Raw genomic sequence first — 23,669 nt, 5'->3', positions numbered from 1 at the left:
TTTTACTGTGCGTACTGTTGTGCGTTTGTTTTTTCTACATTGGCTAGAGGTATAGGGGGAGGGTTGAGATCTCAAAAAACAAGTTTAACCCCGCCGGATTTTTGCGCCTGTCCCAAGTCAGGAGCCTCTGGCCTTTGTTAGTCTTGTATCATTTTTAATTTTAGTTTCTTGTGTATAATTTGGAGTTTAGTATGACATCCATTATCACTGAACTAGTATACATATTTGTTTAGGGGCCAGCTGAAGGACGTCTCCGGGTGCGGGAGATTCTCGCTGTATTGAAGACCCATTGGTGGCCTTCGGTTGTTGTCTGCTCTATGGTCGGGTTGTTGTCTCTTTGACACATTCCTCATTTCCATTCTAAATTTTATTTATACATTTAGTAGAAAAGGCACAACCGTCGGGTATTGAGTCATAAAAAATTTTCGTTTTTAACCAATTTATAGGGATAAGCATTGAAACCACAATAATAAACTAACAGGTACTGATAAATGATTAAAATCGGAAATTCAATGCCAGTGCATTTCAGTAAGGTGACGTTTTGGTTCAAAATACTTTTGTATTTGATCAAACGTTTTGACGTTAATGCAAAGAAAACAACCTGATTAATGCAAAGAAATAAACCAGATATTTTACAACGGGAAATCATCGCAAGCCAAGATTGATTTGTTTATAAATCCTTTAAACATATAAGAAGAAAGAAAGAAACTAAGGTGTAACAGTTTTGGGGATTTTGGCTGTCAATGCTTCGGAATTGATTTGACCTTCAAACTGTTTTACATAGAGCACCTATAATGAGTGATATATAAACTGAAAGCGACTTTGGCGTAGTATATTTGTGACTTTTCTTTCACTAAATGAAAATAAAAATACATAGATATTGTGCATCAAAAGCAATTTTCCGGATTTACCTTCATCAGGAAACCATAGACCTTAATATATAAGCCATACAAGCTCTCTGTTCGCATATGCGACAAGTAATAATGACTCCAAATTCACTTCAGTATTGGAATTCTTTATACTTTCACTAAAAGGAGACTGTTTTATCCCTGTTCGTCTGTCCTTATATCATTTTGTCCGTCCGTCCCACCGTCCTTATATCAGTCCGTCCGTATGCTCGTCAGTCCCATGAAATTTCCGTTGCATTTTTCTCTCAAGAACTACAGATAAGAGCTTCCAGAGATTTGTTATCAGGCTACATGAGAACATGTTATTCAATGTGATGTGATTTTAGATTCATGGATCCTAATTACTGTTTATCTCTCTCTATATATATATATATTCCAACACATAATGGCCATTTATGAAATTTACGTCGCTCTTTTCTCAAGAACTACAAATCGGAGCTACCAGAAATTGGTGAGTCTGGTTTCATTTGAACATGCTTTATCGTGTGGTTTGGTTTGATATTTATCCATCCATAACTTTCTGTTTACCGAATACTTGTATAATCTAATACATTCTGGTCATGTATGAAAGATCTGTTGCATTTTGTTAAGGAATAGTTGAGTGATTGATTGGTGTTTAACGCCACTTTCAGCACTATTGTGCTATTCCATGGCGGTTAGTTTTCATTGGTGGAGGAAGCCGGAGTGCCCGGAGACAACTACCGACCTTCGGCAGTTTTGTTAAGAAACCTCCACATGTACAAATAAGAGTTTCATGAAATGTGTTATCAGGCTTCATGTAAATAGATTTATACAAATTCTAACACATAGTGCCTACTATGAAATTGTCGCTTTTAAAGTATCGTACATAAATCGATCCGAAGTTATATTTAGAGTAGTGACGCTCTCAAGGGGTAATTGTAAGTATAAAATTATTTGAAATTTCTATTTTTAATGATATTGACTGTACTAATTGACGTACTAGTCATTAATCTGTTACGCACATTCAGATGAGGTTTTTGCAACTCCTTTCTAATTCAGGTTGATTGAGACCTCTTTAAACTCGTCTTCACATAATACTCTTTCCCTCTATTTTTCAAGGTCCTGTCATATCTCGGATAAACCTTATACACGATCTCTTTGTTAGTCGAATTCGTCAAAGTTTTCGGTATACCACGATATCATTTTGTATTGATAAACACATGTTCTTGTTCAATAGAAGTGTGTAAGCCTGTGAATTTATGAGGTAAGTCGAGGGTCATATAAATACGGGCGGGTTTTTGAGATGAGTTTTGAAGAATCGATGAAATTTTAACTTCTTGATAAAAAGTAAATTATAGTGAAAAGAACGTATAGATTTGCACTATAAAATAGAAATACTAGTAATAGAAAATTTTAACTACCAACAAGTTATTTTAACTGGAGATTTTAACTTACTCCAAAATCAAGCATTAGACACTTGAACTATCAAAAATATAAATAATCTGCGAGCGAGATCAAAAGTCTTTGCACTTATTGACACTTATGATCTAAGCGTTCCTTTCGGGAATTCTACCCAGATAAAAACCGATATACCGGAGAAAAATATTCCCACTGATACAAGCTAGGCTTGACGTTTTTCCTGTATCTCCGAGTTTTCATCAAAACATAAAAGAAGTAGATATTCAAAAAAGGTATAGATCTAATCACTTACCTATAGTTTTACACTTTAAAATAAGTGATTTCAATATTTGGAAGGGTTAATGGAAATTTCATAATAAATTACTGTATGATATAGAACATGTTGAAACTTTCAAAGAAAAAACAAAAACAGAATAAGGATCAATATGCAACTTAAGTATGAATTAGAGACACCCTAGATCAGATGGATTGCTAAGATATTTATTTTTCAATAAAGGATCAACTGTTCTTAGAAACATCATTGACATAAATTAGGGGTAAAACAATTTTCTTTGCATCATATAAACAGACAGAAAAACATATATAGAGCAAAATGCTTTGGCAAATGAAATTAAAAAACTGGAATTAAATATTCAAACCACAGAGAATCTTGAAAATATCAACCATAAACAATCTCATAAGACAAAGCATAATGCGATGCCATTATGTGCGTTAAAAAATGAAATGGGTTGAAAGAAGGGAAAAGATTATCATATTATTTCTTCAATTCATCATTCTTCCATATATTGTAGGTGTTAAATTTCTCTGTGGATCTGAATGAAATTGAAAATTTCTGAAGAAAAAAAAAAGATTTGCACCGATAAATCTTTCATTCTTATTTTATATACAAATTGTACTATAATCTTGAATGAAATTACAATCCATGTTTGGTGACAGCCGTATATACTGCCTCTTTAAATCATATGAAATTCATATCAGCTGACTCTAACTTTAAACGAATGAAATCATTAGATTAAGCCGACATATCCAAATAATATTAATTGCGTAAGTTACGTTTAATTTGAAAATTCGTATATAAGAAATAATTCACTATCAATAGATTGTTCTGAACTTTCTGCGTCACTTGCAGGCCATGACGATTGGTTTTAGAACGAAAACAAAAGCTATATGTACTACTCCAGCGACAATCAAAGTAATTGGAAACTTGCATATGTGAGGAGTATTTCTCCATTTATTTCATGTGTCAGTGCGAAACAAAATGAAAGAACATTTTATAAATTTAATGTGTTTTTATGGATAAAAACTCATTAGAATTCTCAAAGCCGAATATGTGAAAGCCAAGGATGTATAAGAACCGAAACAGCTGACGAGCTTTGTTCAGTTGCACATTGCTAAGTATAATGTAAATACACTTACATTATCAGATATGAAAAATCTTTCTATTTGCGTACGGCTTGGTGGTTTGAAAACTCACTTGTTAACACACCATTTTGACGACTTAATTGTGATATTTTTTTCAAAGGAATGCATGATTAAAACCCGAGGCCTTCCTGTCTTTACCGATTGACTCTTACTGTCGAACATGTGTACATCCATGAGAGAAATCGTTACCAGCATAAGGAGAAAATTGTAGGACAAGAGGTTCATTGAATGACAGCACAAACGAGCTATGCATATAACAATTATAATATTCACATCTTTGATATTTCCGGAAACCAACTATAAGTTAGATTGTTTCATGTACATTCATCAAATTGGTTACAAATGTTATTTTTCTTTTCAGTCATTTGGTTCATTGTGTAATTGTGTTTTTTTTTTTGTATCTTTGATGCGTTTTTCAACATCCAGTGGCAGCGAAAAATGAAAATGAGCACTGCATTTGCGTGTAAACTATAAGATAAGGCATCGATTAATTCGTTGAATTAAGAAAATGCAAAGATTTATCGAGCTTTTAAAATATTAATGACGTTTGAGCACAACTTCTGTACTTTAATTTTTCTACGAAACGGATAATAAAGTATTCGCAGAAGGACAGATTTTCGGAAGTAACAATAAAAAGAAAAAAAAACAAACAATAGTCCACAAATCACTTCACAGAAAACCAGTTTGATCAAAACAAATCGCACAAAAAAAAACGAGAAAAAAAAGCAGAAATGAACTCGGGTGCACTTAATCCCTCTCCAGTCTCATTTTAAGAATTTGCCAAAGAAATTATGACACGAAATTTATATAAGACGAACTTAGTAGAAATAATGAACAAACGATGAAAGTTGGCAGGAGAAATTCATCTAAAAAAGCATAATGGAAAAGAGATCTCTATTTATACCCAGGCACAACTCGGGCCCAATAGTGAATAGTTTGACAAATTCATTACGATCTAGTAGAATACATATGAAATGTCAAATAGTTATTAAAGATACGATAGACCCACTAGCTCTGTAGTCCGTTTAAGGACATGAAATGATGTTTTGTTATTTAGAAAACTAAATAAAGATGAGTAATTAAGTATAAACTTGTCACCTAGACTGTATTTAAGGGCTTACAAATGCACCAGATGTACAAATGGTAACACTGTCGACCTGAATATGCATGAAATAGTTGCCACTAGACGTTAAGCATAAGCAAGCAATAAACAATAACCAATCGATCAGGTGGTAAAACTTTGTGGTTTCTTCCTTTCAGAATAAGCTTTCGATTTTTTTATGAAATAGCTGAAGCTGAAATTTTGCAAAAATTAATAAGAAGAAATTAAATAAAAAATATCAATCATTTGTTTGAAAAACAATTGCTGACGTTCTTTCCCATTCAAAACATAGTTGATTGATTGGTTGCTTGTATAATTGATTGAAAAATTAATAAGAAGAAATTAAATAAAAAATATAAATCAATTGTTTGAAAAACAATTGTTGACGTTCTTTTCCCTTCAAAACATAGTTGATTGATTGGTTGCTTGTTTGATTGATTGGTTGATTGTTTGGTTGGTTGGTTGGTTGGTTGGTTGAATGACTGATTAAACACAAGGGACCAGGCCTCTAGGAACAAGCTAAAAAGGATTTGACAGCCTATATCCCCTGTTAAACACGTGAGACTGGGCCTCTAGGAACTAGCGAAAAAGGGATTGAGGGCCTAGATTCCCTGTTAAACTCATGAGACTTGGCCTCTAGGAATTAGCGAAAAAAGGAATTGCGGCATGCATGCATAAATGATTGATTGGTTGGTTGTTTGCGAGGCATCGAATTTAACGGCCCCATTCTGACCAAACGTGGCTGTGTATTTATACATCCCGCGCAGCGATACCGACGACCCGGATGCCCTTATTAAAAAAAATCCTGGCATCTTTCCTTGATAAATTTTCTCTATTCCCTACGAAACCTCGGACTTAATGTTTTATTTATTTGTTGTTTGTGCATTGTTTTTCAGTTTTGTAAGGTAATCGGACCTCGATCTTTACTTTTGTAAAATTTAGGTGTACATTTTAAATTCTATTCGAATGGGGGAAAACCCCTGTTTTATTTAAGGTAGCACGCGCTGAAGATGATGTGATTGTGACGTCACCAAGCACATATACATTTGATATACATTAATTGATATTTTATTGTGTGTCTTTTTATGTTGTTATGTTATACCACTGTTTCAGGTTAGGGTGAAGGTTGGCGCCTGTTAAAACGTTTAAACCCCCTACATTTTTGTGCACCTGTCCTAAGTCAGGAGCCTGTTTTTCAGTGGTTGTCGTTTGTTGGTGTGGTTCATAAGTGTTACTCGTTTCTCTTTTTTTTTATATAGATTAGACAGTTGGTTTTCCTGTTTGAATTGTTTTACACTAGTCTTTTTGGGGCCCTTTATAGCTTGCTGTTCGGTGTGAGCCAAGGCTCCGTGTTGAAAGCCGTACTTTGACCTATAATTGTTCACTTTTTACACATTGAGACGTGGATGGATAGTTGTCTCATTGGCACTCATATCACATCATCTTATTTATATTATATAGTCAAACTGATCCTTTGCAGATGGAGACGTCGTTAGGACAGGTCATACGTATAAACATTGTGCTAACGGATTTAGTTATCTTTTATTTACAGGTAAATTGATGTTTGATCCTTGATTAAGAGTTTTTGTGTAATGCATGCCTTTGTGAAATTTTATAGTGTGTAGTTTAACAAGACGTTTATCGATTATTTTCAGAAAAAATATATGAACTGGTTCAGATTTTTGCAGGACGGATTTCTATTTTAGATGTGTGTACATGTATCGGATGCACTTTTACAGTAATATTTACGGGACAGAAGGCGATTTTCAATTCAATAGAATTGTGATCCCTCAAAAAAAATATAAGGGGGGGATAGATGGCGGGAACCTGGTTGGTTCGTTCGTTGGTTGATTGATTGATTGAGATAAGACACATGTTTATAATGAAAGCTGCATAGTTTGAAGTTATAATTAGTCAATTTGTTGACCTGACTATTTCACTCATCAATAAAATGATGAGTACCATTTTGAGACTAACAATTTTTTTTAATTTTTTTTGTCGATATCTATAACTCATTCTGAGTAGAAACCAAATGGAGTAAAAGTCAAAATTTAGAACATGACGCTGACCTTTGACCTTGACCTCATTTTCTTTCTGGTGGACCCAGGACCTCAAATCAGAAGAGCCCAGGTCTCTATCAATTAAGATTTACCAGTTACAATCTAATTAAAATTAAATCTCCGCGCTTGCTCCTCGTTGTTTATATGTCGCGCGTGGACATATAAACAACGAAGAGCAAGATTGTACCAGTTACAAATTCATATCACTTATATCAAATACATAAAGGGAAATAACTCTCATATGGAGTCTCCGGATCGCTTCGGTCAAAAGATTTTTTTCGACATCCTGAGGATAAAACGAGCAATTTGGGAAAATAAATTTGTCGGTTTCTTTTACGGTTGCGAAGACGAAACGATCACAAGATAAACAGTGTTTGGGGAGATAACTCTTACAAAGAAAAGTGTTCGGTTAAACGGTGTCAGTTTTAAAAGCATATTAACTGTTCGATATCATATACCACATATCTAAGCGACATCTTGGGCAATAAAATCTTCTCACATGAAATAAAAATGGCGGGAAAAAAAATAATGATCAGAACAAAATCAATAGGTCTTTCCATGGAAAAGTGGAAAGACCTAATAATCAGAACAAAATCAATAGGTCTTTCCACGGAGAAGTGGAAAGACCTAATAGTTAAAAACCGATTGTTCAGAGAACATTTGAAGGTCTTTCCACCTCAAATAGACATATCTAAACAGGAAAATATTCAATTATGGTTTAGAATGTCAATTCTGGTGTCAGATAATAGCTTAACTTATGCTGATTCTGAAAATATATGGTTTTTATATACTTTTGCTGAAAATAAGGGAGATAAGAAGGTATTTCCGGTTTACAAAATGCTACTTGCGGTTACATTCGAACCTTACTTCACACTAGTATAAGTCAAAAGTATAAGTTCTAGTAAATTGTATATAAAAATATTGCAAATCTGGCTACTTCCGGTTGACCTTTTTCAAGGTCATATATCTGTAACCCAATGTAAAATACCCTTTGACTTTATCTTGAACCAATTAGAAGTAAGAGCATCAAAATCTAGAACGACTTATCAAAATTTAACCTTGACCCCAATTTCAAGGTCATACAACAAGGACTTCAAATCAAAAGACCCTAGGTCTCTACTATATATGGTTTATGAGTTATATCACCATACAGCTAATTTTAAATATAAGAGGGAAGAAAACTCCCATTAAGGTAGCACAATACAAAGATTTTATACCTCCAACTCCCCAGTTTTAAAATGCTGTAACTTTCTTTATAATGCTTGAAAATTTATAAAAGTGGTATTTATAGATAGCTAACAGATTACTCTTTCAAATTATGCAATGTTAGTATTATACAACAATTATGTAATTAATTATAATTTTAACTGTGTCTACAAAATTTTACAATAAATTTCCACTTTCAATTGAAATTAGCTTCTGCATGGATACCCCGAGAGGGTTGATTTTATAATATGTTGTTCCTAGAGCCATTATCTACAAAAGCGTGTCTCAGATTTTGGATAGAATGTATAGATCAAATTTTACACCTAATCAAATAATCTCTACTTTTATGTGGTAAAGATGTTTACACTAATTACAGATTTATGAGAGAATGGAATACGATAGCGATAATTTGAGACATCTTTTTGTAGCTCCTGCTGTGTTGATTAAGATAACGTTAAAATTTCTTGTGTAGTTATAGAGATGTCAGAGCTAAATTCATTCAAGTGAACTGACCAAGATTTTGCCATTAATTGCATAATAATTGATTTCATAATGATTGCATAACAAAAATATTGCATTCATTTAAAAGGTTAATCTTTTATCTATATATATATACCTCTTTTATTAATTTGTATGCAGTCATAAGAAAGTAACATCATTTTAAAGGTTGGAGATTGGAAGTAAAAAAATCTTTGTTTTGTGCTACCTTAAATGTCTACGTAATCTTTCAACCAAAAGTCATGTGTTACAGCATGACGCAACTAACAATTCTGTAAAAACATTTTGTCGATATCTTATACGATTTCTGAAAATAAGTGGTAATAAGCCAAAATCAAAATTTAGAACATGACCTTGACCTTTGACCAAGAAAAACAGTGTTCGGGGAGATAACTCTTTCAAAGAAAAGTGTTCGGTTATGCGGTGTCAGTTTCAAAAGCGCATTAACTGTTCGATATCATATATCAAATATATATATGCGACATAATTTGAAACACCAAAACAGTGCAAGAAAAAAATTAGGCGGAAGAAAAAAAAATAATCATAACAAAAGCAAAAGGTCTTTCCACGGAAAAGTGGAAAGACCTAATAATCAGAACAAAATCAATAGGTCTTTCCACGGAAAAGTGGAAAGACCTAATAATCAGAACAAAATCAATAGGTCTTTCCATGGAAAAGTGGGAAGACCTTATTATACTGTTACACCTGTTCGTATGATTTTCATCGTTTTTCGTTTTGCCATGGCGTTGTCTGTTTGTCTTCAAATAAAGTATCCCTTTAGTATCTTCCGCCACTCTTTTACAAAATTTAAGATCGAATTCTCTAAATACCGACTGTCCATCTTATTGCCTCCAACGTTTCATTCTTAAATGTATCCCCATAATTCATTGCAATTCCTACGATCAAATATGTCGATAAAAAGGTACCTGAGCATCAAAATGTATTATTTTAAGTGACAAAGAGCGAAGCAAAAACTATGTTTTCTTGATAGTGAAAACAAAGTAACTTTAAAGGAAGATACGTTTACTTGCAGTAAAATAATCCTTTTTTTTTAATTTAGTCTTGAAAATACTGCGAATTAAGTGAAATGCAAAAAAGGATTCAATATTTATTTTTCTCATCAATAAATTAACCTCTTCGAATCATCATGGCAGCATATTTCAGAGAATATTCGGAACCTTTCCAATATGCCCACTGTATAAGATTTTCTCCAGTCAGACCTTTCTTGTTGTTTGCATATGAAAATGTGAAGCAGACGTTGTCACATTTACCGAACCACCACCCACCACCAACTCTGCTAAAGTGTACCGCACAATTGAAATTCGCAAGATCATTGTCTTGGTCAGGTGTTGTGAACTTCATTCCATTGTGATGTGGAAATGCATCGCCTGGAACATGAAAATGACGTAATTTAGTGTTGTTGGTAGAACATGTATCTGTTACTAAATTTGGAACCTTGTAGAATAGGAGCCAATTTGGCATTTTCCATAGCAGAAGATTCTTACCTGGTCGACTGTTTTTGCTATTACTTTAGTTGTTAAATTGGTTAGTATGTTCAAATGGATTTGCGATATTTGAACATCGGTGCACTACTGTTGAATCTTATCTATCACCACGAGAGGACGGAGTATCTGCCCGAGGACTCTACAAGCCCGGTAGCTTAACTTCAAGTCACATAGTGGATATGGTATCGGTATAATGGATGGCACTTCGCCAAAATTAAAAAAAAATTGTATATCGGATGTTGTTTAGGACACAAAAATCCAGAATAAAATAGGTGTTCCTAAGACCATCTTAAAAGATGTTATGAAATCGACTTATGTTCAGTTTTCAGATTCCTCCTTGTAATACGAAAATGCAGACCATTATGTTTTATATTCGACCCTGAACTGTAAAACTTTTGGACATTTCAATGACAAAATACGACTTTTAACCTGTGATAATCAATTACTGGTATTTGTTTTCAAACTAAACCACCAAATGTTATAAAACATGTAGTCATACGGATCGGAATTGTACTGTTGCCAATTGTATAGAATGTACTCGTCGTAGACAAATCTATGTCGGCCATGTTGAAATATGACAAAGACAGAACAAAAGAATGCATGATCACCGGTGCAATGTCATTGATCCATAAAATGATAAATTTCCATATAAACACTAGCCAGCCTAATAATGCCTTTGCTGCTATGAAGCTAGGTCAGGATTATAAAGTAAATTTATCATTCAACTACTGTCCCGTATTTAGTACTAACTGCTGTTTACAAATAGAACATTTCTGGATTCGAGAATAAGGAAATTTAAAACTTTACCTTACGTATACAACGCAGTGTTGGAAGTGTAAATATTTTGTCAAGTCTCAGATATGAGTGGCCGTTCATGTCATTTGCGCGATTATATACGCGTATATAATTTTATACGCGTATATAATCGCGCAAATGACATGAACGGCCACTCATATTCAGATGTAGCGATATCAACAAATTGTAATTGTGCATATGTCCGACATATAAGGAATCGTGCTAATCGCATATCATACCGTGTCTTTATCATTCACCAAATTCCAACTTAATTGTTTTCAATTACCATTCTATTATCAAGGCTAAATTCTCCAAATAGATTTAAAGTATAACGAAATACCGGACTCCAAGGTAAATTCAAAAAGGGGAAGTCCACAAAAACTGACTAAATCAAACGTTATCAACCAACGGATCGAGTGGAACACAACTTTCGTATTTCTGACAAGGTACAGGCATATTCCGAAGAAAATGGTGAGTTAAACCTGGTTTAATAGCTAGTTACACCTCCCACTTGTATGACAGTTGTTCATAATTCCGTTACATTGCCAAACTTTGGTGAGCAACCCAGACAGACATTGTAAGGTTAATGTCACAATTATTGGTACCCAGCAGCAAAAACTGTGTAAATATGCATTTCAGATTTACAACATAACTGACTTAAAAATTCAAACAAACATACAAATAAATCTAACCAAGACGCGAACAGAAAATTGCAGTTGATAGTAAATTTGACAATGACGTTTACAAAAACGTTTTAGTATATTGACTAAAACGCCGATAAAAATTGTTTGTAGATAATAGTACATACCATATATAGTGTTCACTTTCTCGATTAAGTACAAGTTAAGTTAAATATAAGTACAAGTACAAGGGTAAACAAAATGGAAACAACACTGTAAAAACACCAAGTTTTTCTAACCCCAAGCAATTATGGATTAAGCCAGATTTCGCACATAACATGCAATTTAAAGGAATCTAGGTAAATTTGTATTGAGCTTGATGTTTTTCTAATCCTTCTTACCAGCATTTCCCGAAAATCCACCAATTGTCAGTTTATATTTCGACCCAGCATCTCCAACCTTGAATGTTGAGTATTTTGCATACCTCTTTTCTCCTTTGAAATTTTCCATGTCCACTCTCATTTCTGTATTTGCTATATTTGTTTCCTATAAAACAAACTTTTCTTTCGATTTATTCTCTTTTATTATGTGTCTAGGCTATGTGTTTGAAGATATCCATCCTTCCCAAGATTAGAAAAAAAACAATGGTCTGGAACGAACAAATCAAAACAGAAAAAGAACCAACAGGTTTACACTTTTGCCAATTTGATTTATATTAAAATTATGGAAATGACAAGATAATTTTAAGATGACTTAAAAGCAAAACAATATTATTTTATCCTCTATTACATAACTAATGTTTAAGTGTTTGAAGTAATATTGCAAATACAAACAAGTGTACCTCAAAGAATTTGGTATTATACTTATAGATTTAATCATAACAAATTATACATACAACAATAGTAAAGGGACGGATATGTTGTGGCTGTTCATTAGACACCAATTTCATTAAATACCAAAAGTAACCAAAATATTAAAGGAATTATTATTTAAAACAGGGAAACATCAAAAGGGGCAAGGTGTCACATTTAAGGAAAATAAGCCGGGATCGCGCTTACGACATGTTATAAAAGTCAAAAATATCACGATGACATCTGTTTAACTTTCAAAGGGATGACGACAAATTACCAATAGGGATTCTTGGTTAAATAGCTTTCTTGTAAACACTCTATCATGGAACCCATGACAAGAGAAATTGATTTTCATAGCTGTTTTTATTTGAACCATTTATATAAGGTCGTCAAAGATAAACCCGAAAAGATCACACTATACAGGAACGAACAAAATGAATCTTCTCGTGAATCATCGTCATGCTTACTTGGAACAATTTTCATTCCATTATGCTCCCTCTTTTAATAGGACACACTTACATACAAGAATTACATGTAGTTATCATACATATTGTTTAAGAATCGTGTAGATTACTTATGGAATCTACAATTATGAAATTTACATATGACGTCATTAATTATATAAACAGAAGTGCTTCAAGTATGTACAGAAAGATTGTATTTACAACCATATTTGTTACTTAGAATTTAATTGATTATATTAGAAAAGTTGATTGATTAAGTTTATCTATTATATTTCACAGATTTTCACAAACCCGGAACATATAATAAACAATAGTATTATGTTCTGTTAGTGTATCACACTTTATCATATTTTGCCGTTCCATTAACTATTTTCTCTTAATCTGTTATATACAATGAAGGTATATAACTTTTTAGAGTTTTATTTTACGCGTTGTGCATTTCACAAATGTTTGTAAGGGAATAGTTGTGGAGCACTTAATTGTAAACACGCATTTACAGATAACAACAGTGAACTTTGAGAGTATCTTTATATTAACTAACACCTTATGATATTCTAACAATGTTGTCATATTCTCGATACAAAATAACAGGTAATTAGAAAACAGTGAATGATACCACTACATATATGATAAAGTGTACTATGGTAAATTGTTATTTACTTAAATGTCTCATAACGGGAACGAAATGAAAGAAGCGAATGGTAAAAAAAATATGTTATACCCATAAAAACAATAATAGAAAAATTAAAGTATCATGCATGACTTACCTTACCAAAATTCCCGATTTAAGTCTCCAAAGCCATTTTCATATTCTAACCATTTTTTATTGAAGACCTGAGAACCATCCATTCGTCTGATAAGAACCTTGAAATGTAAAAGATATATCAGAATGCCGTGTATCCGAAAAGAAACATTTAATTTGTATAACGTCATTACATATTTTGTTAAATTCTATGTATAAATTTCAAGAAATAATATATGAAAGCGAGTTTGTTGTTGAAAATGCATAAACATTTTGAAAGTCCTATTTTGGGTTCCGTTGTTTTTGGCACATTTTTTTTTCTGATTTGTACCTCCATCCTCTTACTAATAGTTGGTCACTCCTCCTTTTTTCAAAATCCGTTATTGCTGTTATAATTTCTTTCTAAGGCTTACTTAAAAGTTTTGTTTGAAAGTAAAAGTGCAAAAATCTAAGTTGAATATCTTTAAAATACGCAACTAGGGACGAGATAGTGCATCTGATACAGGGTAGGATAAGATGGAACTTAAAAATGCATTTATTATCAAGTATAATTATACTTTATGCAAATTTTTTATATTATCCATTCATTTCATTGGACACGCGGCATTTGTTTATTTTCACTAACCTTTCATAAGCCCCGCCCACCAATAGTGATAATACCTAAAATTAACACCCGCTAAGCCGATTCTTATTTTTACATCATTTCCGTCGTTTTGTAATTGTTATTAGTAAACTATCTTAATTCATGACTATTTTTTTACAATTGTCTTTCTAATAGCATAGTGTACATTTGTATCACAAGGCATTTAGTATAATAAAAAAAAGCCATGTGTTAGGGTGATTAACACCTTCATCCAAGGGCAATATGTTTATAATAATGCATCATTGTCTAAGTCGTTGTGAAAACCGTTTAAAACGTTCTTTGCATAATACCGTACGACTATTGAATAAATACATACATAAATTTAATATTTAGGGATATATATGTAACACTCAGAAACGTGTCCTTCCCCCAAACTGAACTGCAAAACATGTCTAAATGTAAAAGGGCGCCAAAGCTTGTCATTTGTCTAAACGCCCAAACGTGTCCATTTTCTAATGAACACCCAAACGTGCCCAATCCCCCAAACGTGTCCATATCAAGCTTAATTTTTTTCTTTTACTGGAACTATCATTCGTGTCCATATTATAAATACGTAGGTTATTTGGTTATTGCTTTTTTCAATAACGTATACTCATTTTACTATTTCATTAAAAAATAGAAATAAATTACTGTAGGTCTAATTTAAACCGGCAGTATAACCTGGTTAAAAGTGGGGGCGTCCGTTCGGCTATGTTGGATGTAAATGTAAGCAGCCATGCTCAGTTAAATTGTAGATCTTAAATCAGATATCTCGTGTAGGGAGAATGTCCCATTCTCTGCGCATTGAAACCTTTGTTGCATTTCACTCTTTCACGGTGCCACCAGTTGTATATTGGAAGGCAACTTTTTTTTTTTAAATTTCCGCAACTTTTATTTAAAACGGCCTCTATAACATAACAGAGACTGAAGTAGTTTCTTACTGAAGTCATTAAAAAATTGGTCTTTACTCGCTCTTAAATTTTTTAGATTAAAATCCCAACTAGTGTTAATCCCGAATAACCGTAAAAATTTAGGCCCAATCCTAAATGTCCGGTATGATAATAGAAGTTATCTACAGTTTTTATTGTTAACATGATGTCGTTCAAATAATGCATGAAATATTTGGCACTGGACGTTATTTTTCTTGTTCGTGTGTCTTTAGTGATGCTCGAAACCTAAAACTCATTAAAAAAACCTGAAAACCAGTTTTTGATTTGAAGAGCTTTTCAAATATCAGAACTGTTGAAAAAAAGGGACGTCAATTCTGCTGAAAGCCCGCCGTCGGATTTTATAAAAGGCATCATCGGAGTTTATTAGTAACACATAATTTACATAGTAAACGATTAATTCAACTGCACCAGAAATATTTGTATGTTCGCTCTAAATGAGCATGAAATACTTGCAACTGGACAATAAGCAAATTCAGTCAAAAGTTAATTCATATGTTACATATTAAATTTGCAATTATGATAATCATTAACAACCGGCATTGAACAAACTAATGCTAATAAATTACTACCTCATCAACTGTTTCCCCCATCATAGAATTGCCGTAAACGTTATTGATTTTATTCAGTAGAACATACATGTATTGGCGCTAAAAGACGTGAGACGTTCTGGCGTTTAATAGTGGACACGTTTTGGCGAATAACAATTATCGGACACGTTTTGGGGTTTTGAAATCGGACACGTTTGGGCCATATTGAATATTACGGACAAGTTTGGGGAGAATAGACACGTTTGGGGGAATCGGACACGTTTGGGGGGGGGGGGGGGGTGGGGGTGGGGGGGGGGGGGGGTGGACACGTTTGGGAGTGTTACATACTTCTAAATCATTATGCTGTTATAAAACGCTTCTATTTTGCTTTTTTTGTCTTTACCTTAGGCGTCTAGCGTGCATTAATGATACATCAATCGTATGTTAAAAATCCAAATTAATGTTTTCCTACCTATTCTAAAAATATGTAAAAGTTTACATTAGCGGCTAACTTACTGTCCAGCGCCCACCGTCGGTCGTCATATCACAATAAACCTCGAATCCCATTCCGGCAGTTGGGTATATTCTATACACACCACTAGTGTCATGTTAAGGGTCGAGGTCTGAACAGTCCTTTGCTTTATGTACTGTTAAGTAAATTAAAGAGAAAGATATTTATACATCTAGAGAATAAAGAAAATGTAGGATATACTTCAATGAGACGTGCATCCTAACAACATAACGAAGTTGATATCAAGATTTACATACATGACCTTAAGTTAACTCTTTGTATCGCCATTGATACATCTCATTTCCATGGAGATTATTTGTACCTGGCCCTAAGTAATCATGGTGTATTGACTTTGTCATTTTTGCTTATGTTAAATGTTCAAGTTTCCGATAGGATGAGTCTACGAAAAACTACCGATGGTAAGTCAGTGATATTTGGTATGTATAGTTGTATAATCATTAGCCGGTTTCATTTTCATGCACATTTTTGACCACACTCCATCAGTCATGGTCTACTGACTTTCAAATTTTTTGTATAATTTATACATTAAAGTTTAATCTGCGGTTATGTTAGTTAAAGTATATTCACTAATGCTAAGTCATTGGTATTTGGTATACTGTCGTTAAGCATTAGCATATCTCATTTTCGTGGAACTTATTTGACCCTGTATCTCATGTCATTGTTCATTGACTTTAATGTTTTGCGTATTTTACATGTTCTAGTATTGCCATTTTAATTTCATTGTTTGTATTTTATCAAAATTACATACAGGCAAGACATTTCATTGTGTTAATACCATTGTAATTTATAGATCCATAAAAATAGGTAGTTTATCGATGTAAAAAGATAATGATTTGCTGTAAGAATAAGAATAATTTTTGTTTAGTCTTCTTGGCTAGCTGGTGTAAATCGTTATTGTGTTCTCACCTAAAGGTGCAGCGGTTCTGAATTTTCCAGTCGCTAAGATATTGAGAACTCTTTCAGCAGACACTCCATAAAAACAAACACCTGTAAAATATGAGGAAAATTAAGTGGAGTTGCATATCGGTAACTTAGTGAATAATTTATAGAATCCTAGTAATACGAAACGGAGCACTGACGTACTGTTAGCGGCAGATAAACCCAAGATCTGGTGGCTGGCGAATAAATCATACAAAATACAATCTCCTAAAGAATACTTGAAGAAACTTGAAATTTCTTTCATACGTCGAGTGTCTAACATTTCACCACATTTAAGACGATAACATATTTTACATTTAATCTAGGTTAATTGGCTAAGTTCAGAGGGTCAAAAGGGACAAAAGGGATAAATATTTTATGTGCACAAATGTATTTTGAAATATCAAATAACCAGTGAAAAATTGTTAAGTTTTAGTTTTCAAGATGTTTACATGATAAAATATATTTAGGAATTTAACAGTTGGTGTCTTTGTCTTTTTCCTTTTTAACTGACAAATTCGGGACAGAATAAATAATTTTATGAATGTTTACATTAATATCAAATTTTTCGGATAAAATCTATTTTCAAAAATATTTTCATGAACTTTAACAACGTGTCCTGTAAAGTTTATCAAAATGACTTTTTGTACCTTTCGCATGGACTGACTCGTATATATTTATGGAAATTGACAGTGTCCGAATGTTTGTATTACGCCTTCTGGCATCATTTCTTAAAGTCGAAAAATTCCGTTATTCATTAATCTTATCTTCAACATTCATTTTGAAAGTCACCCTTACAGAATGTTATTTCATTTTCTATTTTAATTTAGACAATGATATTTTTCTGTCAACAGAAAATCAGGATAGTAGCATTTTTGATTTCAGATTAAAAATAAAAGAAGAATGTGCCTAAGGACACAAATGCCCCCGCTCAAGCTTTGCAATTTTCCAAGGTAAAAAGGGGCATAACTCTAGAATGGTAGATGACGAACAACCCTAATTGACTCTGTCTGTGTGTTGTGGTTCTTAGCATTTTATATGAGTTTTATAAAATTTGGATGAGACAAACTTAAGTTAGAGTGCGGAAAGGAATATGGGACGGACGGAAGGACGGACACACGGTCAAGGGTAACACTTAATGCCCCCGTTGCCTACGGCGAGGGCATTAAAAAACACTTGAAATTACTTCGGTACGTTTTTCTGGCGTCTATTATCAATTACGTTTGTGACCAGGCATTCCCGTATGTAGAAAATGGTTGATTAAACCTGGTTAATAGCTAGCTAAACCTCTCATTTGTATGATGGTCCCGTGAAATTCCATTATATTGAAAACAAAGTGTGAGCAAAACAAACAGGCATAATAGGTAAAAATGTAAAAAAATTGAGGCGCAGTAGTCAACATTGTGTAATTATCTTAATCACTATAAAAACAAACAACTATGTCAACAAAGAAAAACAAAATGGCATGAAGGCACTCTATAATAGACAAATAAAATTGAGAATGGAAATTGAGAATGTGTCAAAGAGACAACAACCCGACCAAATAGCAGAAAACAGCCGAAGGCCACCAATGAGTCTTCAACACAGCGAGAAAATCCCGCACCCGAAGGTGAAAAAATGCAATACAAGAATACAAAAAAATTACCATAGCACAATAAAACAATGACGGGATGTATAAATAACGAGCCATGTCAAAAGGTTATTACCAAAAATGGAATAAACAGTAAGGGTTAAAACTGTTCAGACAAATAAAAAGAACACTATAACACGAAATTAAGATGATAAACAACGTAAGTACACATGTACCTAGAATCCATACTTCAAGACCATCATGCATTATTTGTGAAAATGATACTGAATATTCATTAACAAGAACTTGATATCTTCCATGGATCTTTTTAGTGTACTCACAACCATTCACTATTGCAACGAATAACGCAATAAGTTAACAAAATGAGCATAAATTTAGTCTTAGATACATGATGTTTTTCAACAGACTGTCAAAATTCCAATGGGAACCAATTGTGCCCCTCTTCTTGCCGACTTGTTTCTTTATTATTATGAGGCTGACTTCATACAGGAACTTCTTAGGAAGAAAGATAAGAAGTTAGCAATATCCTTTAACTTTACGTTCCGCTATATAGATGATGTTCTCTCACTAAATAATACAAAATTTGGTGACTATGTTCAACGAATCTATCCCATCGAACTAGAGATAAAGGATACTACAGATACAGTTAAGTTTGCCTCATATCTTGACTTACATCTAGAAATTGACAATGAGGGTCGGTTGAAAACAAAACTTTACGACAAAAGAGATGATTTCAGCTTCCCAATTGTGAACTTTCCATTTCTATGTAGCAACATTCCAGCAGCGCCTGCATACGGAGTATATATCTCCCAACTGATACGATATTCCCGGGCTTGTATTTCCTATCATGATTTCCTTGATAGAGGATTGCTGCTCACAATGAAGCTATTAAACCACGAGTTCCAAATGGTGAAGTTGAAATCATCCCTTCGTAAATTTTACGGACGCCATCACGAGTTGGTTGACCGTTATTGAATAACCGTTTCACAGATGATATCGGATATGTTCCTTATGTCGTAACTACAATACCCTTCCCTTTTCACGAATGTGACCTACCGAATTAGACTATTTACTTGATTTGTAATAACATAAGCAACACGATGGGTGCCACGTGTGGAGCAGGATCTGCTTACCCTTCCGGAGCACCTCAGATCACCCCCAGTTTTCGGTGGGGTTCGTGTTGCTTAGTCTTTAGTTTTCTATGTTGTGTCATTTGTACTATTATTTGTCTGTTTGTCTTTTTATTTTTGGCCATGGCGTTGTCAGTTTGTTTTCCATCTATGAGTTTGACTATCCCTCTGGTATCTTTCGTCCCTCTTTTTTATTAGTTGTTATTGGCTTTGAACTAGCTGTCAGTAACTCTGAGTACTCTCAGATTTGTACTTTATTAGTGTCTTTTTTGTGACGTATGTGGGATGTATAAATACCCCGCCACGTCCGGTCTGTGTATTTGTTTTACTTGTTTTTCTGCTTTGTATCATCTAGATCATATAGCCCTTTAAACTTATTTTTATTTTTATCTTTATGTACTGTTAAGTAAATTAAAGAGAAAGATATTTATACATCTAGAGAATAAAGAAAATGTAGGATATACTTCAATGAGACGTGCATCCTAACAACATAACGAAGTTGATATCAAGATTTACATACATGACCTTAAGTTAACTCTTTGTATCGCCATTGATACATCTCATTTCCATGGAGATTATTTGTACCTGGCCCTAAGTAATCATGGTGTATTGACTTTGTCATTTTTGCTTATGTTAAATGTTCAAGTTTCCGATAGGATGAGTCTACGAAAAACTACCGATGGTAAGTCAGTGATATTTGGTATGTATAGTTGTATAATCATTAGCCGGTTTCATTTTCATGCACATTTTTGACCACACTCCATCAGTCATGGTCTACTGACTTTCAAATTTTTTGTATAATTTATACATTAAAGTTTAATCTGCGGTTATGTTAGTTAAAGTATATTCACTAATGCTAAGTCATTGGTATTTGGTATACTGTCGTTAAGCATTAGCATATCTCATTTTCGTGGAACTTATTTGACCCTGTATCTCATGTCATTGTTCATTGACTTTAATGTTTTGCGTATTTTACATGTTCTAGTATTGCCATTTTAATTTCATTGTTTGTATTTTATCAAAATTACATACAGGCAAGACATTTCATTGTGTTAATACCATTGTAATTTATAGATCCATAAAAATAGGTAGTTTATCGATGTAAAAAGATAATGATTTGCTGTAAGAATAAGAATAATTTTTGTTTAGTCTTCTTGGCTAGCTGGTGTAAATCGTTATTGTGTTCTCACCTAAAGGTGCAGCGGTTCTGAATTTTCCAGTCGCTAAGATATTGAGAACTCTTTCAGCAGACACTCCATAAAAACAAACACCTGTAAAATATGAGGAAAATTAAGTGGAGTTGCATATCGGTAACTTAGTGAATAATTTATAGAATCCTAGTAATACGAAACGGAGCACTGACGTACTGTTAGCGGCAGATAAACCCAAGATCTGGTGGCTGGCGAATAAATCATACAAAATACAATCTCCTAAAGAATACTTGAAGAAACTTGAAATTTCTTTCATACGTCGAGTGTCTAACATTTCACCACATTTAAGACGATAACATATTTTACATTTAATCTAGGTTAATTGGCTAAGTTCAGAGGGTCAAAAGGGACAAAAGGGATAAATATTTTATGTGCACAAATGTATTTTGAAATATCAAATAACCAGTGAAAAATTGTTAAGTTTTAGTTTTCAAGATGTTTACATGATAAAATATATTTAGGAATTTAACAGTTGGTGTCTTTGTCTTTTTCCTTTTTAACTGACAAATTCGGGACAGAATAAATAATTTTATGAATGTTTACATTAATATCAAATTTTTCGGATAAAATCTATTTTCAAAAATATTTTCATGAACTTTAACAACGTGTCCTGTAAAGTTTATCAAAATGACTTTTTGTACCTTTCGCATGGACTGACTCGTATATATTTATGGAAATTGACAGTGTCCGAATGTTTGTATTACGCCTTCTGGCATCATTTCTTAAAGTCGAAAAATTCCGTTATTCATTAATCTTATCTTCAACATTCATTTTGAAAGTCACCCTTACAGAATGTTATTTCATTTTCTATTTTAATTTAGACAATGATATTTTTCTGTCAACAGAAAATCAGGATAGTAGCATTTTTGATTTCAGATTAAAAATAAAAGAAGAATGTGCCTAAGGACACAAATGCCCCCGCTCAAGCTTTGCAATTTTCCAAGGTAAAAAGGGGCATAACTCTAGAATGGTAGATGACGAACAACCCTAATTGACTCTGTCTGTGTGTTGTGGTTCTTAGCATTTTATATGAGTTTTATAAAATTTGGATGAGACAAACTTAAGTTAGAGTGCGGAAAGGAATATGGGACGGACGGAAGGACGGACACACGGTCAAGGGTAACACTTAATGCCCCCGTTGCCTACGGCGAGGGCATTAAAAAACACTTGAAATTACTTCGGTACGTTTTTCTGGCGTCTATTATCAATTACGTTTGTGACCAGGCATTCCCGTATGTAGAAAATGGTTGATTAAACCTGGTTAATAGCTAGCTAAACCTCTCATTTGTATGATGGTCCCGTGAAATTCCATTATATTGAAAACAAAGTGTGAGCAAAACAAACAGGCATAATAGGTAAAAATGTAAAAAAATTGAGGCGCAGTAGTCAACATTGTGTAATTATCTTAATCACTATAAAAACAAACAACTATGTCAACAAAGAAAAACAAAATGGCATGAAGGCACTCTATAATAGACAAATAAAATTGAGAATGGAAATTGAGAATGTGTCAAAGAGACAACAACCCGACCAAATAGCAGAAAACAGCCGAAGGCCACCAATGAGTCTTCAACACAGCGAGAAAATCCCGCACCCGAAGGTGAAAAAATGCAATACAAGAATACAAAAAAATTACCATAGCACAATAAAACAATGACGGGATGTATAAATAACGAGCCATGTCAAAAGGTTATTACCAAAAATGGAATAAACAGTAAGGGTTAAAACTGTTCAGACAAATAAAAAGAACACTATAACACGAAATTAAGATGATAAACAACGTAAGTACACATGTACCTAGAATCCATACTTCAAGACCATCATGCATTATTTGTGAAAATGATACTGAATATTCATTAACAAGAACTTGATATCTTCCATGGATCTTTTTAGTGTACTCACAACCATTCACTATTGCAACGAATAACGCAATAAGTTAACAAAATGAGCATAAATTTAGTCTTAGATACATGATGTTTTTCAACAGACTGTCAAAATTCCAATGGGAACCAATTGTGCCCCTCTTCTTGCCGACTTGTTTCTTTATTATTATGAGGCTGACTTCATACAGGAACTTCTTAGGAAGAAAGATAAGAAGTTAGCAATATCCTTTAACTTTACGTTCCGCTATATAGATGATGTTCTCTCACTAAATAATACAAAATTTGGTGACTATGTTCAACGAATCTATCCCATCGAACTAGAGATAAAGGATACTACAGATACAGTTAAGTTTGCCTCATATCTTGACTTACATCTAGAAATTGACAATGAGGGTCGGTTGAAAACAAAACTTTACGACAAAAGAGATGATTTCAGCTTCCCAATTGTGAACTTTCCATTTCTATGTAGCAACATTCCAGCAGCGCCTGCATACGGAGTATATATCTCCCAACTGATACGATATTCCCGGGCTTGTATTTCCTATCATGATTTCCTTGATAGAGGATTGCTGCTCACAATGAAGCTATTAAACCACGAGTTCCAAATGGTGAAGTTGAAATCATCCCTTCGTAAATTTTACGGACGCCATCACGAGTTGGTTGACCGTTATTGAATAACCGTTTCACAGATGATATCGGATATGTTCCTTATGTCGTAACTACAATACCCTTCCCTTTTCACGAATGTGACC

General features: G+C 33.5%; 1 protein-coding gene and 1 long non-coding RNA gene across 2 annotated transcripts in view; both read right to left on the bottom strand.

Moving 5' to 3' along the window:
• The window catches only part of LOC127715782 (fibrinogen-like protein A), a 63,926-nt gene that overhangs the window by 29,085 nt on the left and 11,172 nt on the right, over positions 1–23,669 (bottom strand). The window lies entirely within an intron of this gene.
• LOC127714459 (uncharacterized) lies at positions 9,672–12,033 on the bottom strand. The gene is made up of 2 exons (XR_007987740.1): positions 11,898–12,033; positions 9,672–9,964 (listed from the first exon to the last, which is right to left on the bottom strand). It is a non-coding gene; the product is annotated as an uncharacterized LOC127714459 (long non-coding RNA).

The sequence above is a fragment of the Mytilus californianus genome, unplaced genomic scaffold, assembly GCF_021869535.1.
Source record: "Mytilus californianus isolate M0D057914Y unplaced genomic scaffold, xbMytCali1.0.p SCAF_9, whole genome shotgun sequence".
Classification (NCBI taxonomy): Eukaryota; Metazoa; Mollusca; class Bivalvia; order Mytilida; family Mytilidae; genus Mytilus; species Mytilus californianus.
This window is presented reverse-complemented; position numbering and strand designations above follow the sequence as displayed.